Below are 12,777 nucleotides of genomic sequence, written 5' to 3' on the forward strand. Positions count from 1 at the left end.
AGACACTGAATCAACCAACCTCCCTGACTGTCCACTCTGGTCGACCACTGACCATCACCTGTATAGTCTCATATTCTCTTGATACCTATAATACAGCATGGATCAAACAACCAGCAGAGAAAGGACTGGAGTGGATTGGGAGTAAACATACTTACGGTTCATACTACAAGGATTCCCTCAAAAACAAGTTTAGTATCTCGTTAGACTCTTCCAGCAACACAGTGACTCTGAATGGACAGAATGTGCAGCCTGAAGACACAGCTGTGTATTATTGTGCCAGAGACCCACAGTAATATGAACCATCAGTAGACCTGAACAAAAAACCCTCTATAAGTCAGTGTTAATACCTTCAGGCTGAAACCAGAGGAGTTGTTCATATCACATGGATGAATAGAAGAGCTCTGGCCAAATATAAATGAAAGATATTGAATATATTGACTAAATTAATCAGATCCTCTAAACATAGCTTTCAGAGAATGATGAATAAGAATACTTTATTATTCATTATCGATGTATAAGTCAGTCAACCTCGAAAGACTCTATAATCTTGCCAGCTGGAACCTGTTATTTCATAATAGTAAACAATGGCAACCTAAATTATTGCATAGAACTTTAAGATATTCTAATTGTGTAACCTGTGTTTAAAACTAGAGACCATTCTTTTTGTCACTGCCTTTAAAACATTTTTAATTTCTTGCACTGTAAGTTTATACATTTTTCGGTTAAAATGTTTAATTACACATTTTTTACTCTTTTTTTTTTTTTACAATGTTATTGTATTCAAGCATCCTTTTATGTGTTTATTTGACACTCTTTTAATTATCTGTCTTAATTTTGAACTGTCTTGTAATGTGCTACATACGAATAAACTTGTCTTGCCTTATGAAATTGGTTAATAGTGCAAATATTACCTGTGGAAATACAAGTTTTTTTAAATGACAATCAAATTCGATCTGTGTGATATGTTACATATACTGTAAACCTTTTGGGTGGCCTATATTTCACCATAAAAAAAATCCCAGTTTCAGGGCATCGGTGGCCTAAAGGTTGGAGGAGCGACCTTGCCGCCGGACTGTTGCCGGTTCGATTCCCCGGACTGGCAGGAAAAGCTGGGTGGGGAAGTTGAATGGACACTACTCTCCACTCCCCCCAACACTGCTGAAGTGCCCTTGAGCAAGGCACTGAACCCACAACTGTGGATCAGTGGAGCTGCTAGTGGCCAACAGTATACTTTAACCCATGGAACCCTGGAACTGTGACATTTTTAGATTTGAGCTAAAAAGCATTATTTTACACTTTGGGCTATTCAAAAATAGCAGATATACAAGCTCATAGCATGGCACCGAGTGCCGCGCTATGAGCTTGTAGATCTGCTATTTTTGAAAAATCGTGAAAATGTGTGCAAATCTTTGAATATATATTGTTTAAAGTGAACATTTTTAACTCAAATCTTTGAATATATATTGTTTAAAGTGAACATTTTTAACTCAAATCTTTGCTTCTGGGGGTCCCTGGAACAAAATATTTTGATGGGGGTCTGCGGCCAAATACATATAATTTTGGGGGTCCTTGACATGAAAAAGATTGAGCACCGCTGATATAGAAACATACGTTTTTCAGAAAACTGTTGGGATTTAGGAGACATGTAGAATCGGCTTCAGGTCTCAATAAGGTTGTACTGGTCAGCTCTCAAGTTTTAATGTGGGTGTGTGTTTCATGTGCAGGCGTTGTTGAAAATGAGCACTTGTGCTCAGCTACTACCCTTAGTAAATAAAGAACAAAAAAAACAAAACAACCCTTATTTGCTACAATTCCTGCATGTGCTATTATTAGAGGATACATAATGTTCATCTAACGTATCTTTCATATAAGTAATTCAGAATGGATAGTGTCCTGTGTTATAATTGTCCCAAGTTGCATATTTCTTCAGATGATGTCAAATGCCTCCTCACAGTTCCTATTGCAAACTCTCTCTCTCTCTCTCTCTCTCTCTCTCTCTCTCTCTCTCTCTCTCTCTCTCTCTCTCTCTCTCTGACTGTCTCTCTGACTGTCTATTTTGATATGTCTATTCATACAGTATGTGTAACTGAAATGATAGATTTTACAGTTACAGTGACATTGACAGGAGGAGCTTAGTATGCAAATACTTGCACAGTGCAGTTTGTGTCTTGTTCATAAAAGCCTCTCTAACTTCAAGATGTTGTATCTGTAAATATGGCTCATAGAAAGATGTTGCTGTTGTTAGTTGGTGTTCTTGTTTCTCTGGCTGTTGAAGGTCAGATCTTGACTGAGTCTGAACCAGCTCTTAAAAAGCCTGGAGAAACTCACAAATTGACATGTACAGCGTCTGGATTCACATTCAGTAACTTTCGAATGAACTGGATCAGACAGGCTCCTGGTAAAGGACTGGAGTGGATTGCCTTCATACACACAGGCAGTTCTCATATCTACTACTCCCAATCAGTCCAGGGTAGATTCATCATCTCCAGAGATGACTCCAGCAGTAAGCTGTATCTCCAGATGAACAGTCTGAAGACTGAAGACTCTGCTGTTTATTATTGTGCTAGAGGGACACAGTGACTGGGGGTTGTTGAACAGCTGTACAAAAACCCTACCACTCATTCCAATTACATTATATGAACTACATTAATCATATTAAGACAATAAATAATAGCTAGGTTAATCCTAAGACATGGCTTTAAGGGTTGTTTAAAACATAGTTGTTGAGGGGAGAAACACTGAGCCATTTAAAAAGTGACCATGATAAAATCTGAACCTAAAAACATTTGATTAGCTACCCTTTAAATACCCAGTTCCACACAAACAGTAAGCTATTAACCTAAGTTAAATAAAACAAAACAGATGTCTTTACATTCAAATCATGAGCAGGAATAATGAAGTCATTGTCTATTTAAACCTTTAGAGGGCAGCCTATGCAAAGTGTCTCTCTCTAACTCTTCATAAGCAGACTTTCAGCTCTGGTCTTCTCATTGATGTTAAACTGACTGACATTAGAACCATGGAACTGAAGACTGGCTGCAGTTTACTACTGATGATGGTGTCTATATTCAGTATCAGTGAGTTGTTGTTGGTTAATCTCATATGTCACTGTTATACTATATGTATTAAACGTCTTAATGACTTAAATCATTAAATTACTTAAATCTACAGGTGTTAAGGGTCAAACTTTGACTGAATCTGAACCAGTATTTAAAAAGCCAGGAGAATCTCACAAGCTGACCTGTACAGCCTCTGGATTTACATTCAGAAGCTATGACATGGCTTGGATCAGACAGTTTCCTGGTAAAGGACTGGAGTGGATTGCCTATATTGGCGGTCCCTACTACTCCCAGTCAGTCCAGGGTCGGTTTACCATCTCCAGAGACAATAGCAGACAGCAGGTGTATCTCCAGATGAACAGTCTGAAGACTGAAGACTCTGCTGTTTATTACTGTGCTAGAGACTCACAGTGACAGAGGTTTATTGAGCGTGTTTATTGTGTGTGTGTGTGTACACACACACACACACACACACACACACACACACACACACACACACACACACACACACACACACACACACACACACACACACACACACACACATATATATATATATATATATATATATATATATATATATATATATATCAATTTAAAGTGTGATCCTAAAAGATTTAAAAGTGCCTATTCCTGTCAAAATAGACAATACATGGAGCTCAACAGCCATAGAACTGAATGAAACAGAATGTATATTGCTGTCCAAAACTCGCTGTCACTTGCTGTGAACTCAAAATAGGATACGACTTTTATTTTTAACCCCCTTTTATCCCCAATTTAGGCGTTATGCCAATTATTTCCTCACCACACACATTCCTGTGTATTGTCACCGCTGCTGTATCCTACTGACTCGCCTGCAAGAGAGGAGCCCCCACTGGGAGGAGATACGCCCCAGACCGTAGGAGTACGTATGTTGACAAATGTCACCCTCCCCGGCCCGCCCGGCTTCACTGCCCTGAACACGGGCCAGTTGTGTTTGTATAAGCTACAGTAGACACTCGACAAAGCCGGATCCACCACAGTGGATTCGATGTGACAAGTTAGTGGATCATATTACTTCAATTACAGTAAACACCTTCTCAAACACAACGCATTACTAGACCCCCCTCACTCCCCACTCCTCGAATCATAAGACAAGACCATTATGTAAATAAGTTAAACCTACTTAAACCAGTGTTTGTCTCAGTAGAGAGTGGAGAAGAGCTACTTCAACACAAACCATGTTCTCTGTAGTCCTGGTGCTGCTGCTGGCCGCTTGATCCTGTGAGTGGTAAACTTGTATTTCTGTGGACGAATTATGAAATGTTTGCTCTCATGACAGATGTTTTTTTTTTCCTTTTAAGTTTTTTATCCAGAGAGAAGGGTTCTCAGACAGGTAAATATACAGAGTGTATGCTTCTCCCCCCCCTGTCCCGTACGTACAGATGAACATACAAACAACAACACTTCACACTCAACATTATAACAAAAATAATTGAATGTTTTAACTAAATGAAAACATTAAAAACAAAACAAAACAAAACATTCCCCTACCCTTTTCCATCCTACTTGGAACTTTGTCTCCCTCTCACTTCACCATATAGGCAAATGAAAAATATCTTGAAAATAGATGACTCTAATCTAAAAAGGGGGAAATAAGAAACAATTTAAAATTAATGAAAGATTTGTAATGTGTCTGAAGGATTTCAATGTCCTCATGATTTGAATGACCACTTATATTTTAACGAAGTACTGGGAGTATATATTAAGCCATTAACATGGCAAGAGTTTATATCATATTATATATCACAAAGTAAATGTTTTTATATTACAAACAGTTTCTGTGTTAATTTACATTCAATCAAACCATTGTCCTGTCCTGTTCTCATTCAAATACTGTAATAACTATCAGCCCAGCCTATAACCCTCTTCTTCTTTAAAAAAAAAAAAGGAGAAGTCTATGCAAACTTCTCATCTGCTTCAACTCTACTTATACAATCAGACTGCAGAGTCACAGTCTGAATCTTCGGACTGAAAACTAGACTTCAACATGACATCAACTGGTCTGTTTTTGCTCTTCATATGTGGCCTAGGTTAGGATATTGAGCTACAGTATGAGGTTGATTCTGCAGTGTGACTTTCTGTTCAACTTCATGTAATTTATACTCAGTAATGCTATTTGTGTCCGGTGTTTACGGACAGACAATAACAGAGTCTGAACCAGTGGTTAAACAGCCTGGAGAATCATACAAATTGACTTGCACATATACTACTCATTCTGGGATCTCAACTAGCTCTGATCTTAGCTGGATCAGACAAGCACCATGCAGGGAAGGGACTGGAGTGGATGGCCTACTGTACATATATGGGCCAAGTGGTGGCACCAAATACTACTCCCAGTCAGTCCAGGGTCGGTGCATCATCTCCAGAGACAATAGCAGACAGCAGGTGTATCTCCAGATGAATAATTAAAGGCCACAATTAATACATGTTAAATTGATTGAATTTTTTATTAGGCAAAATAATGTAAAACAACACAGTTACATTTATAATACTTTTGTCTAAAAGGTCCGACCAAAAAAGTCCTTGCGGACTTGTTTCCGTTGGGGTCATTGGTATTAATTTCATAGACATATATAGTAGCAACCAAACAGTTCAAATATCAATATAAAAAATACAGAGATAACATACCACTATGTACAAAAAATAAATCATGAAAAAAAAAATATATATACAAAAAAAGGGAAGGGGGGTGTCTACCGGGAAACTGGTACTACCTCCTCTTATGGCCTCCAGAAAGATGAGTTTTAAATGAATGAGTGAGTGAATGAATGAGTTTTAAATGAATGAAAAGATTGAATGTCTTTTCATCAAAGTTACACATTAAAAAACAAATATGTAAGATGATATCCACTGTTTTCAACAGGACAATCCAGCCTTCTTTTATGAAGCCAGTGCCTCTTCTATGCAAAGTCTTCTTCCTTGTCACTCTGCTATAAAGAGTTCATATGTTGCTCTCGGTTGAACCAGAAGAAGGTCATCCCCGGTTCACCTTCAACACCATGTCCTCTGTAGCTCTGTTGTTGCTGCTGCTGACAGCCGGAATATGTGAGTCTGTCTGTAGGATAAATTGACAATTTGCAATAAAGTGTTGCAATTGATTTACACTGATTTGTTTTTAATTCCTGTCAGGTGTGAGTGGTGAGACAGACTCAGCCAGCATCTCTGACTGCCCAGCCAGGTCAACCACTGACCATCACCTGTAGAGTCTCCTATTCTGTTAGTAGCTATTGGTCAGGTTGGATCAGACAACCTGCAGGGAAAGGACTGGAGTGGATTGGAATCAAATATACTGGAGCAACAGCACTCAAGGATTCTCTGAAGAATAAATTCAGCCTGGCTGTAGATGGCTCCACAGTAACTTTGAAAGGACAGAATCTGCAGCCTGAGGACACAGCTGTGTATTATTGTGCCAGAAACACACTGAAACAAAACAACAGAAGTCATGTACAAAATCTCCCCCACATTAAAAACCCCATGAGCCTAAACACTTTTGATATAAGCATTTACCCCTTAAATAGCCAGTTCCACACAAACAGTTATAAACCTAAAATAAAATAAAAAGTTTAATAAAACAGATGCTAGGTCTTTACATTCAAATCATGAGCAAAAATTATCATTTTCATTGTCTATTTAAACCTTTAGAGGGCAGTATATGCAAAGTGTCTCTCTCCTCTAACTCTTCATAAGCAGACTCTCAGCTCTGGTCTTCTCATTGATGTTAAACTGACTGACATTAGAACCATGGAACTGAAGACTGGCTGCAGTTTACTGATGATGGTGTTTGTATTCATTATCAGTGAGTTCTTGGTGAATCTCATAATATCACTGTTATAGTACATGTGTTTAATAACTTCTTGATTACTTAAATGATTATATTACTTACATCTACAGGTGTTACAGGTCAGACTTTGACTGAATCTGAACCAGTGGTTAAAAGGCCTGGAGAATCTCACAAGCTGACCTGTACAGCCTCTGGATTTACATTCAGTAGTTATGGCATGGCTTGGATCAGACAGGCTCCTGGTAAAGGACTGGAGTGGATTGCTCGCCTCAATAGTGCTGGCGGTAACATCTACTACTCCCAGTCAGTCCAAGGTCGGTTCATCATCTCCAGAGACAATAGCAGACAGCAGGTGTATCTCCAGATGAACAGTCTGAAGACTGAAGACTCTGCTGTTTATTACTGTGCTAGACAGTCACAGTGACACAGGAGACTGCAGAGCTGTACAACAACTAAAGATGTTGAAGAACTTCCTCTTTTCTCTTTAATTAATTAGTATGAACAATAAACAATGATGCTTTTAGATACATTCATGAAAATTATAGGAATTGTATGTACTAACCAGTGTCCTTCTTTCATGAAACTTTGCCTTTAAAAAAAAAAAACTAGCCATGAATTAATCACAAATTACAGAATAGATGATTTAATTGCTCATGGCAGATATAAGGTGGATCTCCATGTGAACAACATGAAGTCTGAGGTCACTGCAGTGATTTATTGTTTCTGAGACAAATCAAACATCATTCTTTTACTTCATCACAATTTAGGAGACTGCATTAGTTGTTTCTATTAAACTGGTTGTAAGAGAAAATATAAACTTCTACTGTTTTGATGTACAATACAAAGAATGTTTCATTCAACATCCAACAACATCTTTCCCCACACAATAATCCATCATTATAAACATTGAATAAACAAATGATATGTTAATCTAGTCTTGATACTGTTAACATCTGTTACTGTAAAGAAAATGAATAATGTTAATAGCTTTGGGTCATTATGTAAAACAGATATTTGGTTTCCTCAGCCCTCATATAAATGCCATTTATTTGTAGTTGAGAGTCAGTGTGTCCCTCTGAGAATAGCAGCTTCCATTAGTTCATCTTATAAAACCATGTTCTCTGTAGCTCTGCTGCTGCTGGCACTTGGATCATGTGAGTCTCTCTGGATCTGATTATAATATATGACAGTTCTTATTCTACAATGTTAATTTATTACTAAACGTTTCTATTTTCCACAGGTGTGAACAGTGAGACACTGACTCAGCCAGCCTCCCTGACTGTCCAGCCAGGTCAACCACTGACCATCACCTGTAGAGTCTCATATTCTCTTGGTAGCCTTACAGCATGGATCAGACAACCTGCAGGGAAAGGACTGGAGTGGGTTGGGAGTAAAAATACAGGGTATACATACTACAAGGACTCCCTCAAAAATAAGTTTAGTATCTTGTTAGACTCTTCCAGCAACACAGTGACTTTGAATGGACAGAATGTGCAGCCTGAAGACACAGCTGTGTATTATTGTGCCAGAGACCCACAATGAAACAAACCATATAGACCTGAACAAAAACCCCTCTGACACTCAGCAGTTAATACCTGAATCCACCAGTGGAGAGGCTCACATCACATGAATGAATTGAAGACCTGTGTGGCCAAATATAAATGGAAAAGAGTGAATACAAATACTGAAATAAATATTGAAAAACTTTAAACATAATTTTCGATGAAGGATGGAAACAATATCTTCTCAAACATTATCAAAGTCTACAAGTTAGTCGGCCAGCTTAGTTGTGTTTTTCCACATGGGATATTGTAGCTCATCTGATCTATCAGTTCACATTCTATGGCTCTAATGTTGCTGTTGACAGTTGGAGGCTGTTATAGAAAACAACGGCAACCTATATTGCCTGTGTTTAAAACAGAAATAAAGCTTGAGTGGCCAAACGCTGCGTCATACCTGTAGTGTGAAGTTTGATGTTGTGTGTGTAACAGACATACCTGCGGTGTGTAGATCGATGTTCATATGAAAGTCAATGTCCAGCAGTGTCTTTTGTTTCTCCAGCAGAGTTTCTAATGTCTCTATCTCTCTCTGGAAGAGGTTGCACATGAACTCCAGGCGCTCCAACACAAACACTCTGACATTAAGCTTCACACAACAAACATTGATTAGGCAAAAAATGTAAAACAACACAGTTACATTTAAAATACTTTGTCTAACAGGTCCGTTCATAAAAGTCCTTGCGGACTTGTTTCCAATGAGGGCCTTGGTATTCAATTCATAGACATATATAGTGGCACCACAGTTCGAATATCATTACAAAAAAACAGCAAAAAAAATAACACTATGTACAACAGAAAATAAATAAAAAAAAGGGGGAAAATATATGTACAACATCAGCACCACGCTGCTGTTTGTCCAAAACACACAATATCTCCTCTCACACCGACGTCATGTGTTCATTTACACACATTTTACCTCGTTTATCCAGCTCTCACTGACTCTCCCCTATACACGAATCCACGGCGCGCTGCCCTGCGCGCAGCCATTGCTGCGGTCTGAACGCTACGCGGACGTAAGACCGCAGCAACGTGGATATGTGTATAGGACCGAAATTATCTGAAATGACTGCATTACCCACAATGCGTGCAGGTCCGGACCTGCCATTACGTTAGTTACTGAAGTTACTGTGGAGCTACACATAGTTCTCCACAAGCCACACAAGCCCACAAAATACACCATCTACAATGGACTAACTGAGCAGCAATATTAACATTCACCACACTAGCGTCCATTGTTGACATAGTGATTTCACAGCTGCTTCAGCCATGACAACCACGTTAGCGTTAGCTACATGCTAACAGTAAAATTCCGTTAGCATTAGCCGCATGCTAATGGCTCATGTTAAGCACCCCTGGGCACTTAAATCATTCAAATACAACGAACGCTATCACAGTAGTGAACATAAACATTCTTTACATTTCCAATCGGTCGGAGCGTTTGGAGTTGCGACTGCTCAGCTGTCCGCCATAACCGGAACCCCCCAACATTCTTTACATTAGTAGCAGGCTGCAGTGACCTAAAATTCTTGACAATATGATTGACAGGGTGATTTATTAGAGAAATAGCGGTGATTGTGCCATCCAGCTCAGCTCGCAAAACTATCACGGAGTCCTGTCGTTGCTGCATCTGACTGTGATGGCGGCAGCGTGCTTTCTGTGCGAGCGGGTATTCGATGCTGTTGTCTGGAAACTGCCCTCAGCACGACACGACCAATGAGAGTTAGCGCTTGCTTTGTTGCTAAGATACGGTGTATGGCACATAGTTTGTCTGCCCCAGCTTGTAGATCTCTCGCACATGCCTAGCCCTAGCCTGCGTTGCCAGCTTTTTCGCGCACATGATTGGCTGTTAAAATTGTGAGCAGTTTTACGTTTCACGATCAGCCCGAAAGTAATTTGCGAGCTGAAATCAAGCCCCCAGAACTACGGTAGAACAGTGAAGCGGTCAAATCTGAGAATGCACTTAAAATGCTACTGCGCATGCATCTCCCGTTTGTGCGTCACGACCCATGGAACCAATGGAATGGATCCATATTGGTTCCATGGAACCAATATTTCTTACTTCGGGGTGCTTCAAAACGCCACTGAGCACTTTAATAGAAATGAATAGCTGGGGGCGGGCTGCCCTCTAGATATATTATAACTCTATGGTTGAAATATATATAGCACTTTATGATTATTAGAAAAGGAGACACATGAAGGTGGATAAGAAAATAGATGATAGTATCTACTTTTGCATGAGCGATGTTTGTAGCAAGTTGGGAGAGAATTGGACCACTGGTTTGCCGTGAGTTGTTCGTAAAGTTTGTGTGTGCAAAAAGGGTCGCCCTATCTGATTGTGCCCTCTCTGATTGTGTTGCGAAGATTGTCCCAAGTTGGATAACATTTATTCCATTATGTATGATGTCTAATGCCTTCTCACAGTCCCTATTAAAACCTCTAGAGGGTGGTCTATGCAAAGTCTCTCTCTCTACCCATCTCTTTATAACCAGACTCTCAGCTGTAGTTGTCTATTCATATGAGATTGACTGACATTAGAACCATGGAGCTGAGTTGCTGGAGTTTATTAATGATACTCCTCTTGGTAGTAAATACACATTGTAAGTGCTTAGTCTTTTCATTGTAGAATTACTCTGCCTTTAACTAGTGTGCATTCTGAAATATATGTTCTGCATTGATTGGCCAGCTTCTTGTGTTCTTCTTGTGAGACAATAGACCCCTTAACAGACGACGTCATACTGGCTGCGTGCAGCCAGTATGCGCGCAACGAAACCCATTATATCAGGTCTCGTTAGGACGCGTCTCACTAGCCAACACACACAAGAGGGGTTTGGGGTGTGCTGAAACCAGTGCACCCCGAAACAGGTTGGGAATTGATTGCGTGAAACAATCACCTGTGCGTCCAGGCTCAATGTTAGTAAACAAATAATTGGTCTATAGCAGAAAACAGGTGTATCTCCAGATGAACAGTCTGAAGACTGAAGACTCTGCTGTTTATTACTGTGCTAGAGAGTCACAGTGACACAGGAATCTGCAGAGCTGTACAAAAACTAAATATGTTGAAGAACTTCCTCTTTTCACTTTTCTAAATCTATTATACTGTATGATATCATCAATATTATAGTCACAATCATGAAAATGGTGGTGAGAATGGTGAGAAAAATACTCACCATGAAGAAAATTCAAAAATAAGGGGTAAACTATGGAACCCTTATGCCTAAACCTTCTTGACATTTTTTGCTATTTTGAAAAACATTTAAAATAGTTCAAATAGACGATCTACAAGGTCACAACGTTTTGTTGTAGATTGGCTATTTTAAATTATTTAAGAAATGCCAAAAAGGTTTAGGCATAAGGGGTAAGGTGGCACGAATTAAGTCTGAGAGTAGTCTTGTATGGAGTTTTGTACTACAACTTTTTTTTAGCCATGAACCCATCACAAAATACAGAACGGATTAACTAAGTACTTCACATCACTATTTAGGATTCTGTTATTTCTATAGTGACACTATGCATGTAGATAAAAGTTAAATCTAGTCCTGTACTGTTTAGATGAACTGTACAGTTTTTAAAGAATATATCATTCAGCATCCAACAGTACTCACAATAGTCCATAACCATAAACTTCATTAAAGGAATTCTATGTTCACAATTGACCATGACGGGAATCTATGAATTAATCTAAAGTCTCAGTCTTGATAATAGTGACAATGGTTTCTTTAAAGTGCATGAATAGGATAATATTAATAATAGCTTTGTGTCATTATGTAAAACATCTGGTTTCCTCATCCTAACAGCCCTTATATAAACGTCATTTATTTGTGGTTGAGAGATGCAGAGTCTCGGTCTGTCCCTCTGAGAAGAGCAGCTCCATTCAACTCATCTTCAAATCAAACCATGTTCTCTGTAGCTCTACTGCTGCTGCTGGCAGCTGGATCCTGTGAGTCTCTCTGGATTTGTTTATAAATTATGACAGTTGTTATTCTACATTGTAAACAGTTAGATGTATTTCTGAAGGTTTCTATTTTCCACAGGTGTGAACAGTGAGACACTGACTCAGCCAGCCTCCCTGACTGTCCAGCCAGGTCGACCACTGACCATCACCTGTAGAGTCTCATATTCTTTTAGTAGCTATTGGACAGCATGGATCAGACAACCTGCAGGGAAAGGACTGGAGTGGATTGGGAGTATACTTACAGGGTCAGGGAATATATACTACAAGGATTCCCTAAAAAACAAGTTCAGTATCTCGTTAGACTCTTCCAGCAACACAGCGACTCTGAGTGGACAGAATGTGCAGCCTGAAGACACAGCTGTGTATTATTGTGCCAGAGACCCA

General features: G+C 39.2%; 1 gene segment (V, D, J or C); it reads left to right on the top strand.

The window, feature by feature from the left end:
- Positions 1-6,046: 6,046 nt before the first annotated feature.
- Positions 6,047-7,306, top strand: LOC311054644 (Ig heavy chain V region 914-like). The segment is given in 2 exons: positions 6,047-6,146; positions 6,993-7,306.
- Positions 7,307-12,777: the final 5,471 nt, after the last annotated feature.

The sequence above is a fragment of the Gymnoscopelus microlampas genome (genome assembly GCF_963454915.1).
Source record: "Gymnoscopelus microlampas genome assembly, chromosome: 11".
Classification (NCBI taxonomy): domain Eukaryota; kingdom Metazoa; phylum Chordata; class Actinopteri; order Myctophiformes; family Myctophidae; genus Gymnoscopelus; species Gymnoscopelus microlampas.